Here is a 14,174-nt window from a genome sequence, read left to right as displayed (position 1 = left end):
TAACGTCCACCTATCCACCGTTTCCCGATGAGGGGGCGTCGAGAGCCCAGATGGAAGTATATTCGGCTGCTTTGCAGGCCTCACTGGCTCCTCCTTCTTTCCCTCCTGGGACGTCAGCGGACACGCGGTGCGGGGCCTTCCGCAGCATCGCCAGCGGCACCCCCGGCGCCGACTGGTCCGGCTCCAGGCTTGGAGGATGTGGTGCCGTTAAGGTGGGCCCTTCGGGGGTCCCTCCTTCAGACCACGGTGCCCCGGCTTCTCCGCAAACTCCTACAGGAGTTTCTGCGGCGTCTCGGGAGGTCGCCGGGGCTCGGGTCGCATCCCGAGCCCCTCTCAGCTTTTTGACAAGGTGATCCTGTCTAAGGCCGAGGTGATACCGCTATGGTGCCGGCAGCTACTGGCCCTGGCGGCGCCACAGGGGTCGGCGAACCCCCCTCGTCCCGTCATGGGGCGAGGCTGGCTGGGGACCCCTCGTCCCTCCCCTTGCCCCTCTCGTTCCTCCGTGCAGGCAGCCTCCTCGTCGGAGGTTGAGTCGGCCTTGACGGCACCACAGGGGTCGGCGAACCCCTCTCTCCCCCTCGTGGGTCGAGGCTGACGGGGGTCTCCCTGTCATTCCCCGGGTCCCTCTCGTCCTTGCGCGCAGGCGGTTGCCTTGCCGCCGCCATGGGGGTCGACGGGCCCCCCTTGCCCACTAATAGGTCGAGGCTGGCGGGGGTTCCTTCCCACTCCCCGGTTGCTCCTCGTCCCTCCACCAAGGCGGCCGCCTCGTTGGAGGTCGAACCTGCGCCATCCCTTAGCCGCCTCGGCTCCGGCCCGCCCTGGTCTCCGGCACTGTGTGATGTGACGGAGGCCTGTCCGGTGTCTCCAATGATGCTGGACGACGACGGCGCCCTGCTCCAAGTTGCGGATTCTACCGCTCCGGACAGGCGTCGGGTCGTGGATTTGTCTTCAGACGTTCCCTCTTCCCCGGAGGTTGGTTGCTTGCTGGTGTCGTCCTCGCCAGAGACGGGCCGCCGCGTCGTTGCCTTTCCCCCGGCGTCATCGAAGGCCGGCTCCTCACCGTCATCGCGGCCGTGGTTTTCGCCAGAAGAACCACAGGTCCCCCATTCTTCGGCACCTCTTTCTCCCTTCTGGCCTTTCTCCACTCTGATTGGCTTAGGGGATGGCCGCCTTCGCTTGCAGCCGTCGCCGACAGAGGAGCTGCTTTCCCCACCGCGCGGCCCCACATAGGCGGGTGCGGCCTTCGCTCGTGCTGTTTCCATGGCTGTGGGAATTCTGCGCATGGGTGATCCGGCTGCTCATTTCCCCGCGGATCATCTTTTGGAGGTTCTTCACCAGGGTTCTGGTGGGAGGGAGCTGCTGCTTCCCTTTGAGGGTTCGCTCTGTTCTTCTCTGATGGAAGCTTGGGGGCGCCCCGCCACGCGGGATCCGGTGCCCCAACACCTTCTGCACCGGCACCTTCCGGGACCGCGTGACCCGGTGTGCCTTTCCATCCACCCCTCTGCCAGTGGGCCCCTTTTGCGGACCGGCTTTCCCTCCCTGCCATCGCTATTGTCTCCACCATCACAGGAGGCCCGTTTTTGGGGGCGCAATATGTTCGCCTTGACCAGTGCGGCTCTGCGGGCCCTTAACATATTATGTGTGTTGGCGAGGGCCACCTCTTGCTTGTGGGACTCGGCGGAGTCCCTTGGATCTGAAGCTTCTCAGGAAGGTGATGGTGTTGACTTGCGGCACCACGCGTTAGGTGGCTGGGAGCTGGCGGCGTTTACTCTTGGCTCCGCTCTGGACATTGCGGAGGTGCTTGGTCGTGCCATGGCGTCTTCGGTTGCCCTTCGTCCCCATGCTTGGTTCCGGCTCAGTGTGTTCCCGGAAAATATTCGGGAATGGCTGGTGGATTTTCCCTTCGATGGCACTCTCTTGTTCCACGCGCCAGCAGACTCGGGCATCCAGAGGTTCTTGCCGGGCTTCGGCCTCCTCCTCCTCCTCCTCCCCCTCAATGGTCTGTAGGTTGATCTGGTTCTTGGGCGCTGTTCTTTAGTTGGGGCGGGTCGCCCCAGTTTTGTGTTTCATGTGCCTACGAGTCCTCTTTTATTGGGAGTGTGGCTCTGTTGGCTGCTGGCCGGCCTTTTTTGCTGTCTTTTTGCTTGGATTATCTGCACCAGATTGGCCCTGAGATTAGTACTTCTGTTGTTTGCTCTTGGTGCTTGACAAGCCTTCTGCGGTGTTTTCTTTCCCGCGGTTCTTTCTGTTGTCCTCTGCTGCTTAAGTTTCTTCCTAAGAGGGTTCCCATGTCTTAGGACTAACATACCCCAGGTGGGGTAGCGGTAGTTGTTATATAGCTTGTTCTGTGCTTGGGAGTTGTGGTCGCCTTTGGGTCTCTGCTCTCCCTGGCATTAAAGTACATTGCAGGTGGTCGGAATGCCTTTAGCGGCGCCCCGGGGTACCCTTCCCTGGGGTCGCTGCGCTGTTAGCCTGGTCTGCCCTGCCGTCTGTGGCCTGGCGTCATGGCTCCGGTTCCACGTCTTTTTGTGTCATGTGTGCGGACCCCTTCCTGAGGTGTGTCCGGGGCCTTCTTCGCCTTCTGGCTCCCTGTCTTGGGGGCTGAGATGGATTTCTGTTCCTCCCTCTTTCAGGCACACCCTGCCCGGTCTTCTTGGGTGTCCCCGGACTGCTCTTTCTGCTTCCGCCTGCTTTATTGCTGTAGGCGCTATTCTGTCTGGTCTATTGACTTCTACCTGTGGTGGGATCAGCTGCCCTCTTCGCGGGATGTGTTTGTGGTGAGGGGGGACTTGCCCTTTTTCTGCCTCGTCTCCCTGGTGCTTCTGGGTGGATCTTCTTCCTCTTCCTTGCCTTGGCCCTGGATGGATGTTTTTGTTGCCTGATGTAGGCGTCGGGTGCTTCGGCCTCCTCTTGCCTTGCCCCTGTTTCCTCCGCGGAGTGTGAACGGGCTTCCTCTTCCTTTCTTCCTTCCGCATCCCCTTGGGATCGGTGGTGTTTTTGCTGTAGGGGTTCCCCTTGCCTGGGGGGACAGGGCTCCTCACCCTGGCCGTTGGATTCGTCCCCCATGGGACCCCCTGTTATGTCCAGGCTGGTGGGGCCCTCTCGCAGACCCTCCTCCCCTGTGGGTATGGCTAGGGTATCTATTCTACGTTAAGGAATCTGCGGCTAGTAGTCTCTATCAGATGTACAAGTTACTTACCTTCGGTAAGGATTTATCTGGTAGAGACGATTCTAGCCACAGATTCCTTCACGACCCACCCTTCCTCCTTGTTCTGCGAGGGCCTTGGCTTGCTCTTCCGCACTCGCCTGCCTCTGGGTACCTTGTCTTCTGTGAGTGCCCTCTTTCACTCCTCCCTAGCTGGATGCTTGTTGGGGGGTTTGCATCCATTCCTTCTTTCTGGTACGTAACTGGTAGGTTCATGGGTGATCTTGCGCCCCTACTCTCTGGTGCTTCCCGTGGGGGGCCTTCTCCTTTATCCTTGATTAAAGTTTCTGGCTCATGGGCAGTCCTCTGAGTTGGTCTCTTGGCTGGGCCTCAGTCTTGGCTCCTTTCAGGGGACACAACTCCCCCTAGTGGTGTTGTCTTGGGGTGAATTGTCGTTGCGCTTCTGTCTTTCCCTGTTAATGGACTGTGGTTGCAGGCTTCTTCTGCTGCACAGTTTTTCATATGCTTTTCCTATCTCCAGGGGATTGTTGTATTGCTTGCGGGGTTGTTTTTCAGCGGCTGGGACTGCTCTTCCCTTGTGTGACTTCTGGGGCCATGGTGCCTGCACGTTCCCAAATGGGCTGCTCCCCTCCATTCGCTTCCTTCCTTTTTGTTTGTCTGCTGTTTCGCACACTGTTCCCATATTATCACAGTTTTTGGTTTGTGATGGCTCCGCGTTGTGGCGTGGAAAAGTTCTCGGAAGAAAACTGATGTCAGCGCGCCGGGGAGGGGCTTATGTGACCTTGCTGACATCACGCCCCCGGACGACGTCTGGGCGGAGTCACGCGCTGCCGCTCCCGGCGGACAGAGATGCTGGGAAAAGAAAGATTTTCTGGATCCAGTCTCACGCCTGGGGATAATTCTACGTTAAGGAATCTGCGGGTAGAAACGTCTCTACCAGATACATCGTTACCGAAGGTAAGTAACTGGTACTTCAACACACTTGAACAGATCTACAAATAGCCATCTTTCCTCCATTATTTTTTATTCTGACACCAGAAGTGTAATGCCTGGACTTTATCTCAAGTTTATTCTTGATATTTGAAATTATTACAACTTATGCTTCCACTTTTCTGATGGATAAATCTTCCCACAGAATCCTCACCTCATACATTGTCCTCCCAAGCAATATATCTTCAGCACCACCGTAGGGTTTTTAGCCTCAAGGAAATCATCTGATTCCCATGACCTTACTGAGTTTCAGAATTGCTCCCTAACACAGTACTCTTTCCTCATCATCTGATGAGATCTCAACACTGAAAAAGATGAGAATGAAGTTTCTAGGTCCATCAGATCCCTGTTCAGACCAGCTAATGTACCCTGTGGGCCATCCCCCCCCACCCCCCATTGTGATAGTACATTTCTGTCAGCTTGCTGATTTCAGCAAATCCATTACCTTGCACAGGCTCTGGTGCCCAAAAAATCGTTGAAATCTACCAAAGCACCATGCCCCTTTCAGTCGAAATTTCCTTTGGCGGTGATGCAGATGGAGCCAACTATGACACCACATTTGAACTGTTAACGTCAAAGAAAATTATTTGGGTAGCAAGAGAGAAAGTTAAGGCAAACTAAAACAAATACTCCTTTGGCAGAGCACTCTTTTTAATTTTTTTTTATTTGAAGCAAAATCATTTTCTTAAGTATTATACATCAAGACACATCATGGTATCATCTCAGCTATTGCACCATTCCAATTTTATATTTAACATGTAACACAGGTAAGTTTTATGATCATTAACATGCATTAACCACTTACCCAAAATTTCCTGGAGTTATTAAGGTCTTCCTCATTGTACGGCATCCCAGTTATTTAAACCGCCTGTTACTCATTGCGGCTCAATTACTGTTCATTTCCCCAGTACTAAATCCATTCTCTCAAGACCCTGGAGTGCTTACATTGGCACTCTATGTGCCATTTTGGCTTTTTGACATTCATCGTTGGTAATTTCCCCAAGTCTCCCTCCCAATATATATTTTTCTCCAAATATTTTTATTGGCAATAAAGAAACATACATAAACATAACTGAGCCATGTAAAATCCTGCGACTAAATTAACAAACCACACCACCTCCCACCACGATTTTCATTTTTTGATAGTGTCTAGTGTATTTATCGCCAGCGATTTATAGTAGTTAGATGCTTTCTTCCTAGCCAAAGCCCACCCCATCAATAGTTTTGGTGTCAATGGGCTGTGATCAGGCAAGTCTAAAGTAACTTATCCTTGTGAAATTATATGTTTCCTGGAAGTCAGGGTAGAAATGGGGTTCCCTGACATAACATCGCTTAGTTTGGAGATATCGATGGTATCCCAAACGCGGAATTCCTGTAACCTTTTCACTTGGAAAGGTGGATGCCCACTTAGAGGGGAGCTTTTCTTTTGAGTTTTGTGTGCCAGCCTATACTTTACTCCATTTCCCGCATATCTGTATGACCACTTTGGTAGCAGGTGAGAGCCCAGGGCTGACCTAACCCCCATAGAGTTAATGCAGAGAGCCTACATTGCCCATAGCCTCATTAACCACTATTAAGTATGAATCTCAGTAGTTCGATTTGATATCTGCAGCCATAATACTTGCATCATATTGTGATTTATAACACTTTATTATTGCTTTTTTGGGGAGGAATGCCACTTCATTGAAAGTTACAGATGGGTTTCTGTGAGTGAAAACCTATCTGGGAATATTGTATAGGTAATTTTGTAGTTGAGAGATGAGGCGCAGCAAAGAGAGCATTTTAATTCTTGCCGCTCTACCTGTTAACAACAGAAGTGTGGTCCAGAGCCTGATATCACTATGTAATCCATCTGCTTGATATTTGAGGTAATGTTCCCATGTCATCGCCACTTCCCATTCACAAATATCCACATGCCTGGGGCTCAGGCCATGTCTTCAATCCCAAGTCCAATGGGGGTGCGCTACAGATATCGGTTGGCTTGCTACCAATCCAGAGTATTACCTAAACACCTGCAGAATTTGTAGGACTTGCTTCCCAAATTCCTGGGATTGGTTAAGATAGATAAATAGCTCTTCGACGTGCAATCAGATGTGGTCTGATGCTCCTGCATTCTACTTAAAGCCCTGGAGTGGTGCATCTATTCTAAGCCATTCCGCCAATGGTTCGATGGCTAGCAAACAGCAAAGGGGAGAGAGGACACCCCTGTGGTGTACTCCTTTGCATGGGAGGCACTCTTGATGTCACCATTCATCCTAAATCTGGCTTTTAGGTTTGTGTACAGGAGCTATGTGTATTTTCTGAATTTTGGACCTATCATGACTATTTTTAGTGTAGCAAATAGGTATTCCTATCCCACCGCAACACAGCGGATGCCTTTCTGAAGTCTACCAGCATCAGGGCCAAAGCCCCCCCACACCCACACAACCAGCCAGTCAACACCAGTTTGCTCTGTAGACTTCTGATGTTATGGTTGATTCATCTGGCTTAAAGCCACTTTGATCTGAATGGATTATTAAAAAGATAATTTTCACCACCCCAGTTGTCAGTATCTTGGCGACAAATTCGAGCTTTAGTATTTATAGTAAGATAGGGTGTTTTAATGTGCATAGGGTAGGTGTTGTATCCGGTTTATTTATATATCATTGTGATTTCATACATGCATTCGTCTAGGGACAGCCTGCTGGTTGTCCATGCCTCCTCATTCATGTGTGTCGGCACAGTGGTATGTGATATGTGCTGAAAGAATTCTAACAAAATGCCATTACGTGTTGGTGTTTTCCCACTGTGCAGTTTCCAGATTGCTTCTGTTAATTCTTCTTCACTAATGTTCTTCTCTAGAGCATCCCATAGCTGACAGGGTTATGGACCGGAACAGTGTGACCTACAAGGACATGTAGCACATTAGTCCCAACTGAGGCCTCTGCCTGCTGTTGTGGGACCACCCTAGCAACCATTGCTAAGTTAGCGTGGAGTGGCTTTGCTGCAGGGGTGACATAAAGGCAGACAGAGGCTGGAGCAGCTACCAGCTGGTGGGTAGCGGTTGTTTGGAGCGAAGAGCGGCAGCACCACGGCTGACTGGGGAGGATGGGCTTCTGGCTCACAGGTATTGTGCATATGGTTTCGACATTCACATGGGAGGGCTCAGGAACTCAGACTGACTTCTTATGCACTAAACTGGACTACAGCACTCACTGCTGAAACGCCTACCACCAGAACAAAGCCCCAGGCCTCCATTACCTCTCTTTAGGCATCAAATTGATGACACAAACTACTTGTGCAAGATGAACTAAGTACTTCTGTCCCTTTGCATTGGGTAGTGGCAGCAGTGGTTGCTTTTTGTGCATAGACTTGTATTCACTGGCTGTGAACTATTGACTACTTGGCTACAGCAATGAGGCAACCCAATCACCGCAAGGGGTATAGAAAGCCGAGCTAAAGAATCGAAGGGGCAGAGTATAACCATGGTCAGGAGCAAGAGCATTGCCCCAAAGGTGGCGTGCCATGGATCCGGGGATGGTGCCAGGCATGGTGGCTGAAGGATCTGAGAAAAACTTGGAAGGAGCAGCTGCAAAGGAGCCGTTACTGCAACGCTCAAGGCCCTAGACATGATTGCCATGCATCAGTTTGCATTGTTCAGAGTGGATCAGCATAAATTTCAGAGATAGAATACGTCCCAATGCGAACACAACCAATGGTGAAAGAGCTGCAGAAAACAAGTTGCTGACCGTTCCTAGGAAGCTTGAATCCGGTCCAGGGAAGGCATGGCTTGGCAGTTCGGGCTGGACTGTTCCCATGAGGCACAGGGTCAGACTGATTTGCATATGGCCATGTCTGAACTGGGGTGGCAGAGTGGGCTAAAGAACGGTGATGGATCAAACCCAGATCTGTTGACTGGGTGTGAGTGTTTGATTGGTTCAGATGCTCCGTCCATCACCACCCCCTTTTGTACTGCTGGATTCCTGAGAAGGCGGCAGAAAGCTGCGTTTGCATCGACAGAGTGGAGAGACACCTATCACAAGTCTGGTCACAGGTTTGGCTTTCCTTCAGTCGAAGATAAGATGATTGTTTTCTTTATTATTGCTTTGATTCAGCGGGCCTTAGCCATCCCCTCCTCCCGCTCTTCCCTCGCAATGTCATCATTATCATTTTAACTGCTTACTGCCGGGTCCGTGCCAGGGCCTAAATGAGATCTCCCCCTCCCTTCACCCCACTGCATGGTCCCGTCTTCCGTGGCATGTGTAAAGAAAACTGCCCGGTCTCCCACGCTGTCTCATTTTCCCTTAATGTACTTACCCACCCTACCCTCCATCTAATCCGTTCTCTCACTGGCGACATTAAATCAATATTGGCATTCTGACTGTAGCTTGGAGCTGAAATATTGAAAAGCCAGAAACTGGAAGCAGATGGAGTGCCTGGCTGTCTGCGTGTCCTTCCCCAGAAATGTAATTTTACATCATTAAGCCTATTTAAAAAAGAAAAAAATGCTTGGAATTTTTGTGTGTGTGAGTAGCAATTTGTATATGGCTTATCGGTTTTTCTGGCGCTACGATATTTCTCTATGTATGTGCTTACTTGAGATGGGTGTTTAAGTGGAATGATGCTTTTACCTTGACACCGACCGATGCACTGTTTCAGCTGCTCAGTTGTTTAGTGTGGAAGTGGTGTAACACCCTGTGCATCGTATCATAAGGAGAATGCAGGACATATGCCGACGGTAGCAAATGTAACACAAATTAAAATGCAGGGGCAGGGCTTAGATGAATGGAGCTTGAAGCGGCCTTGTGTGTAATCGAGGTGAACTTTAAAAGTGATCTGTTCATTGGTTACATTTTCTCCTTTAACCTTAGGGCTCTTGGGGTGCAGTGCTCACTTGGTGTTAGTTGTCGGTCTAGTTATCAACTGGACCCAGAGCCGTAGGTGCATCAACCCACTGATCTGTCTCCTTGTGTTTGGAACCACTGACCCATATGTTGTACACAACACAAATCTCTGCGGCAGATGCATTTACCCACTAAGATGTCTGACTGAGATTAGAACATGGGGCCTGCAGGCTACACACAGATCAGTGTTAGGAGTATTTAGTATTTAAAGTGAAGTCGCTAAACTCTAAAGACTTGAAACAACGGAGCTGTTAATGAACTGTAGAGCTCCGCAATAGGCACATTAACCCAACGAGTTACCTGATTCACTTTCTAACCTGCAGTCTACAAAGCCTATTTATTCACGTTTCTGCTACATGTCCTAACATTCTCGATATCTCCTTCTTTGATCCTCTTGAGTTAATTTGTGTCTGCTGATTAGTAATGGGGGAGATCAGTCTTCTACAAAAAAAGGGACAACAACACAGTTACAGGACTTTCACCCTAAAACTGGCTGATAGTATTCTAGGCATTTCAAACATGGTAACAGTTTTGAATTTTTAAAGATGTATATGGCATCTTCCTTTCTTTTATCATTCAGTGGCGGCTCAAAGAAGCCTCATATGACAGTTCACAGCATTCTGAATTCCAACAAGCAAGCAATGGTGAGCACTGTAAGGTGCTTGAGGACAGTGTGAAGCTGGCACTGGTGGGCAAAGATGAGCTGGTTCTCATGGGCAGCGTGTGAAGGTGGCATTGGTGGATAGTGTGAGGTGTCAGAAACAGTGGACACTGTAAAAGTTAGCACAGGTGAGCTCTCTCTTCCACACTCCATCTTGCTGTCTGTTACCATACTTTTTTTGCCACACTCTCAACATCTGTGTGGTCCTCTGTGTAATGACCTCCCCCAAAAAATCCAACACCCAGCAATTTCTTAAATGATACATAATTTAATTGTATTTCTTCATTAACCTTCCTGCTTCCTTAAGATTGCTTGAAAAGGCAGCATTTGTCCACTCTTATTTCAAAATTACCCTCCCGTAGGTTGTTTGGGCTCGCTCGATACACTTGCTCGCCGTAGTGCGGTACGACAATAATTTTACGCCTCACCACATTGAAATGTCACCAGCCGCCACTGGTTTAGCACGTCAGTGGAGTCAGTCTCCGGGTCAATTGGCAGATCTAGTTTTGGTGGATGGCCACACTCATCGCTCTCTGGAGTGGTGGAATCCACAGAAACTTTCATATGCGGCCTTTCATCGACCCAGTTCCACAGACTGTGCTAACAGACACATCACTGAGTGGTTGGGGAGCTCATCTCCAAACTCACACAATTCAAGAATTGTGGAGTCAAAAGGAAAAACAGCTCCACATAAATCATCTAGAGCTGCTAGCAGTCTTTCTAGCGCTCAAAGCCTTCCAAACTCACCTTTTAGGCAAAGTTGTCCTAATACGCACAGCCAACATGACAGCCATATATTACATACAGAAACAGAGGGGGCCACACACTCTCCAACTGTCACACCTTGCACAAGCCATTTGGAGATGGGCCCCTCATCAAAAAATGTATCTCCTAGCGGAACACCTCCCAGGAGTAAACAATCCGATTGCAGATCTGCTCAGCAGACAGAGACAACAAATCCATGAGTGGGAACCTCTCAAGTTCTCCTCCCGTTCTTTCAGATGGGGGGCTTCCCAGACATAGATCTGTTCGCCACAAACCAAAACACAAAATGCCCAAACTTCGCCTCCAGGTATCCACAACCATTATCCAAAGGCAATGCTCTATGGATGAATTGGCCAGGGATATTTGCCTATGCTTTTCCGCCTCTCCCACTCATTCCACTAGTGGTTCGGAAGCTCAGACAAACATCCATCACACTAATCCTGGTAGCTCCTATTTGGGCCTGTCAGCCCTGGTTCACTACCCTTTTGGAATTCTCAGTAGCTTCTCATCAAAAATTACATCTCACATCCAGTCTCCTCACGCAGAGCCATGGAGAGATAAGACATCTAGATCCCAAACCTCTCAATCTTGCGATCTGGCACCTGAAGTCAGAGTTTGGTTATCTGAATCTTCCACCAGACTATGAATATCATTGAAGAGGCCAGAAGAGCTACTATGCATCAAAATGGAAGTGGTTTGTTAATTATTGTGATAACAACCATATCAACCCGCTTGATGCTTCCGTTCAAAATATAATTTGCTATTTACTACATTCACATCGCTCAAATTTAGCCAATATATCTATGCGCTTAACATCTCACCGCAGTAGCCGCATACCTTCAGAATAGACAACATCTGTCTCTTTTCAGAATGCCTGTTATTAAGGCCTTCATGGAAGGACTCAAAAGAGTTATTCCACCAAGACTGCGCCACTCTTATTATTGTTCTCACCAGACTAATAGATCCACCCTTTGAGCCATCACATATATGTGAACTGCAATTTCTCACTTGGAAAGCTGCTTTTCTCATTGCAATCACATCTCTGAGGAGAGTGGGTGAGCTTCAGGCATTAAGCATAGAAGAACCATTTTTACAAGGACACCAAAACAAAGGGGTTCTTCGCACTAACCCTAAGTTTCTACCTAAAATGGTTTCTGCCTTCCACATCAACCAATCTGTTGCCTATGCTCTTTCCTCACCCAGATTCGGTGGCAGAACGTGCTGTACACACCTTGGATGTTAAAAGAGCATTACTCTATTACATAGAAAGGACAAAACCTTTTCGTAAAACTAACCAGCTCTTTGACTCTTTTGCTCCACCACACAAAGGCAATTCCATTTCTCAGTCAGGTATTGCACGATGGATAGTTAAATGCATTCAAACTTGCTATGCAAAAGCAAAGAGAATTTTACCAATTCCCCTAGGGCGCATTCTACTTGCTAACTAGGGGCTTCTATGGCTTTCTTAGGAAACATTCCTATAGCTGACATCTGTAAAGCTGCAACATGGTCTACACCACACACATTTACAAAACACTAATGTGTAGATGTGTTAGCTAGACAATAAGCTAATGTAGGCCAGGCAGTTCTAGGTACACTATTTTAAACCACTGCAACAGATACAGGTTAGCCACCACTTTGAGAGATTACTGCTGTATAGTCTATGCAAAGCATGTGATCTACATCACACATGCGTCAAACATAAAATGCTACTTACCCAGTATGCATCTGATCTTGGCATGTAGAGCTGTAGATTCACATGCGCCCTCCCACCTCCTCGGGTACTTGTACCTGTTCCAGTAATATCTTACTTATATACATACACATGGACATCTCTATTCTACTCTTACTAACTCCATTATCACTCTCTGCGGGAAAACAATCTAACAATGGAGTCGATGCCCATGCGCCCTATAACCGAAAGGAGTCATCAACTACCTCTGGACTGGAAAAGACGCCTTCGAACAAAAACATCCGGACCCAACACTAGATGGCAGACTTATGCAAAGCATGTGAATCTACAGCTCTACATGCCAAGAACAGATGCATACTGGATAAGTAGCATTTTCCCTTTGGGAATTTGCCGTTTGTTGCAGTTGTTTTTATTTATTTTCTTTATGGTTTTTAAACATTTTCCTCTGCTGTTTCCAGTTTTGTAAGGACAGCTCTTGGGATAAAACAATGCACGTTTATGCAAGTGTATAACGTGGGAATTAGGTATCCAATCAAATACTATTATTTGGCATTGCTTGCAATCAGTTCATGTTTTCATGCAAGTGATCTGTGAGGACAACATGACTGTGTTTTTTAATATTACAAGCACCAGACAAGAGGCTTCTGAAAAACATTCAAAGCTAGAGTCCGGGGTGACCAGGGGGTTGCCATTTCAGGCCTGAGTTATATTGACTTAATGAGACAATTGATATGCTAACTCCCTTGGGCTTGATCTTCAGTTCTTTTTTTTATTCTGTATCACCAGACATTTACTTTCCAACAGGGACGTTTGAGCTATCAAGAAATGTTGCAGAAGATACACAGACTTCTGTTACAGCCACTTGGAACTAGTACTATCACCAGAGGTGCATGCACTAAGAACTCAAAACGTAACCCTCTGTTATTATCTTTCTTCTTAGGGGCTAACACTCGTTCTGTAAAGCTCACAACAGATCTATTCAGATCTTGAGTTAATAAAGTTATGCCTTTGTCAGAGATCCCCAACATTTTCTTTGAAGGCTGAAAAAGCACCATCCATGGGCGCTTAATAGCAGCTGTTGTCCATATGCGAAGTGAAGGGCACAGCTTTCTACATTTATTTTTATTATTAAGGTGTTGCTATAGAAAATTCTGAGATACTATTTATGGGAAAGGCAAGTATGTGGGGAGAGCAAGGGCAGTAGTAGATGTCAGGTTCTAGTGTATATGTCACTATCCACCAGAAGCTACATAAGGTACCCAAGAAGAAGGATATTCTCTTAAGAAGTGTATACATTTTTTATTTTGCATGAAATGCTGAAATACAAATGAAGACATTTATAATGGTTTAACATAAAACACACCGTTACACATGGTATCTTGGGCCTTCTGTATTGTATTCTCTTTGTATGCTATTTTCACTGTAGAGTTCTCTCCCCACGCATATATATTGAGTATTAGAACACTGGAATGTTGGGAGCTCCATTGCAGACAATGGAGTGCTCCCTGCTTCTACGGGCCGGTAAAGGCCTGCAGAGCAACATTGCAATGTTCTACAAAGGCTTCTCGAAGCTTGAGGGGATTTATATCCCCTCGAGCTTCAAAAACCCTTTGTTTAATTTGTTAGAACATTCTGCCCTCTAGTGGCAGAATGTTCTAATAGCCTTATAGCCCTTCGTAGCAGGGCTATACGGCTATTAAAGTCCCCCTGTCTCGTTAAAGTCCCTCGCCTTCGGCTCGGGCCTTTAACGATTCAGCGGGCCTTTAATAGCCCGTATAGCCCGCTACGGCGGGCTATAAGGCTATATTAGAACATTGGAATGTTGGGAGCTCCATTGAAAACAATGGAGTGCTCCGGGCTTATAATGGCTGGTATAAGCCTCGAGCTCCAACATTCCAATGATTCTTTGTTCACAGCTCTGGCTGTGAACAAAGGCTTCAGGGAGCCTGAGGGGATTCCAATCCCCTCACGCTCCCATAAGGCTTTGTTCTGCTTTGTTAGAACATTCTGCCCTCA

General features: G+C 48.1%; 1 protein-coding gene across 3 annotated transcripts in view; it reads left to right on the top strand.

Annotated features, from left to right (window-relative positions):
* The window catches only part of SEC24B (SEC24 homolog B, COPII component), a 722,844-nt gene that overhangs the window by 464,951 nt on the left and 243,719 nt on the right, over positions 1 to 14,174 (top strand). The gene's annotated exons all lie outside the window — the stretch shown is intronic.

The sequence above is a fragment of the Lissotriton helveticus genome, chromosome 2_1, assembly GCF_964261635.1.
Source record: "Lissotriton helveticus chromosome 2_1, aLisHel1.1, whole genome shotgun sequence".
Classification (NCBI taxonomy): Eukaryota; Metazoa; Chordata; class Amphibia; order Caudata; family Salamandridae; genus Lissotriton; species Lissotriton helveticus.
Note: the sequence above shows the minus strand (reverse complement) of the source record. Positions and strands in the feature narration are given on the sequence as shown.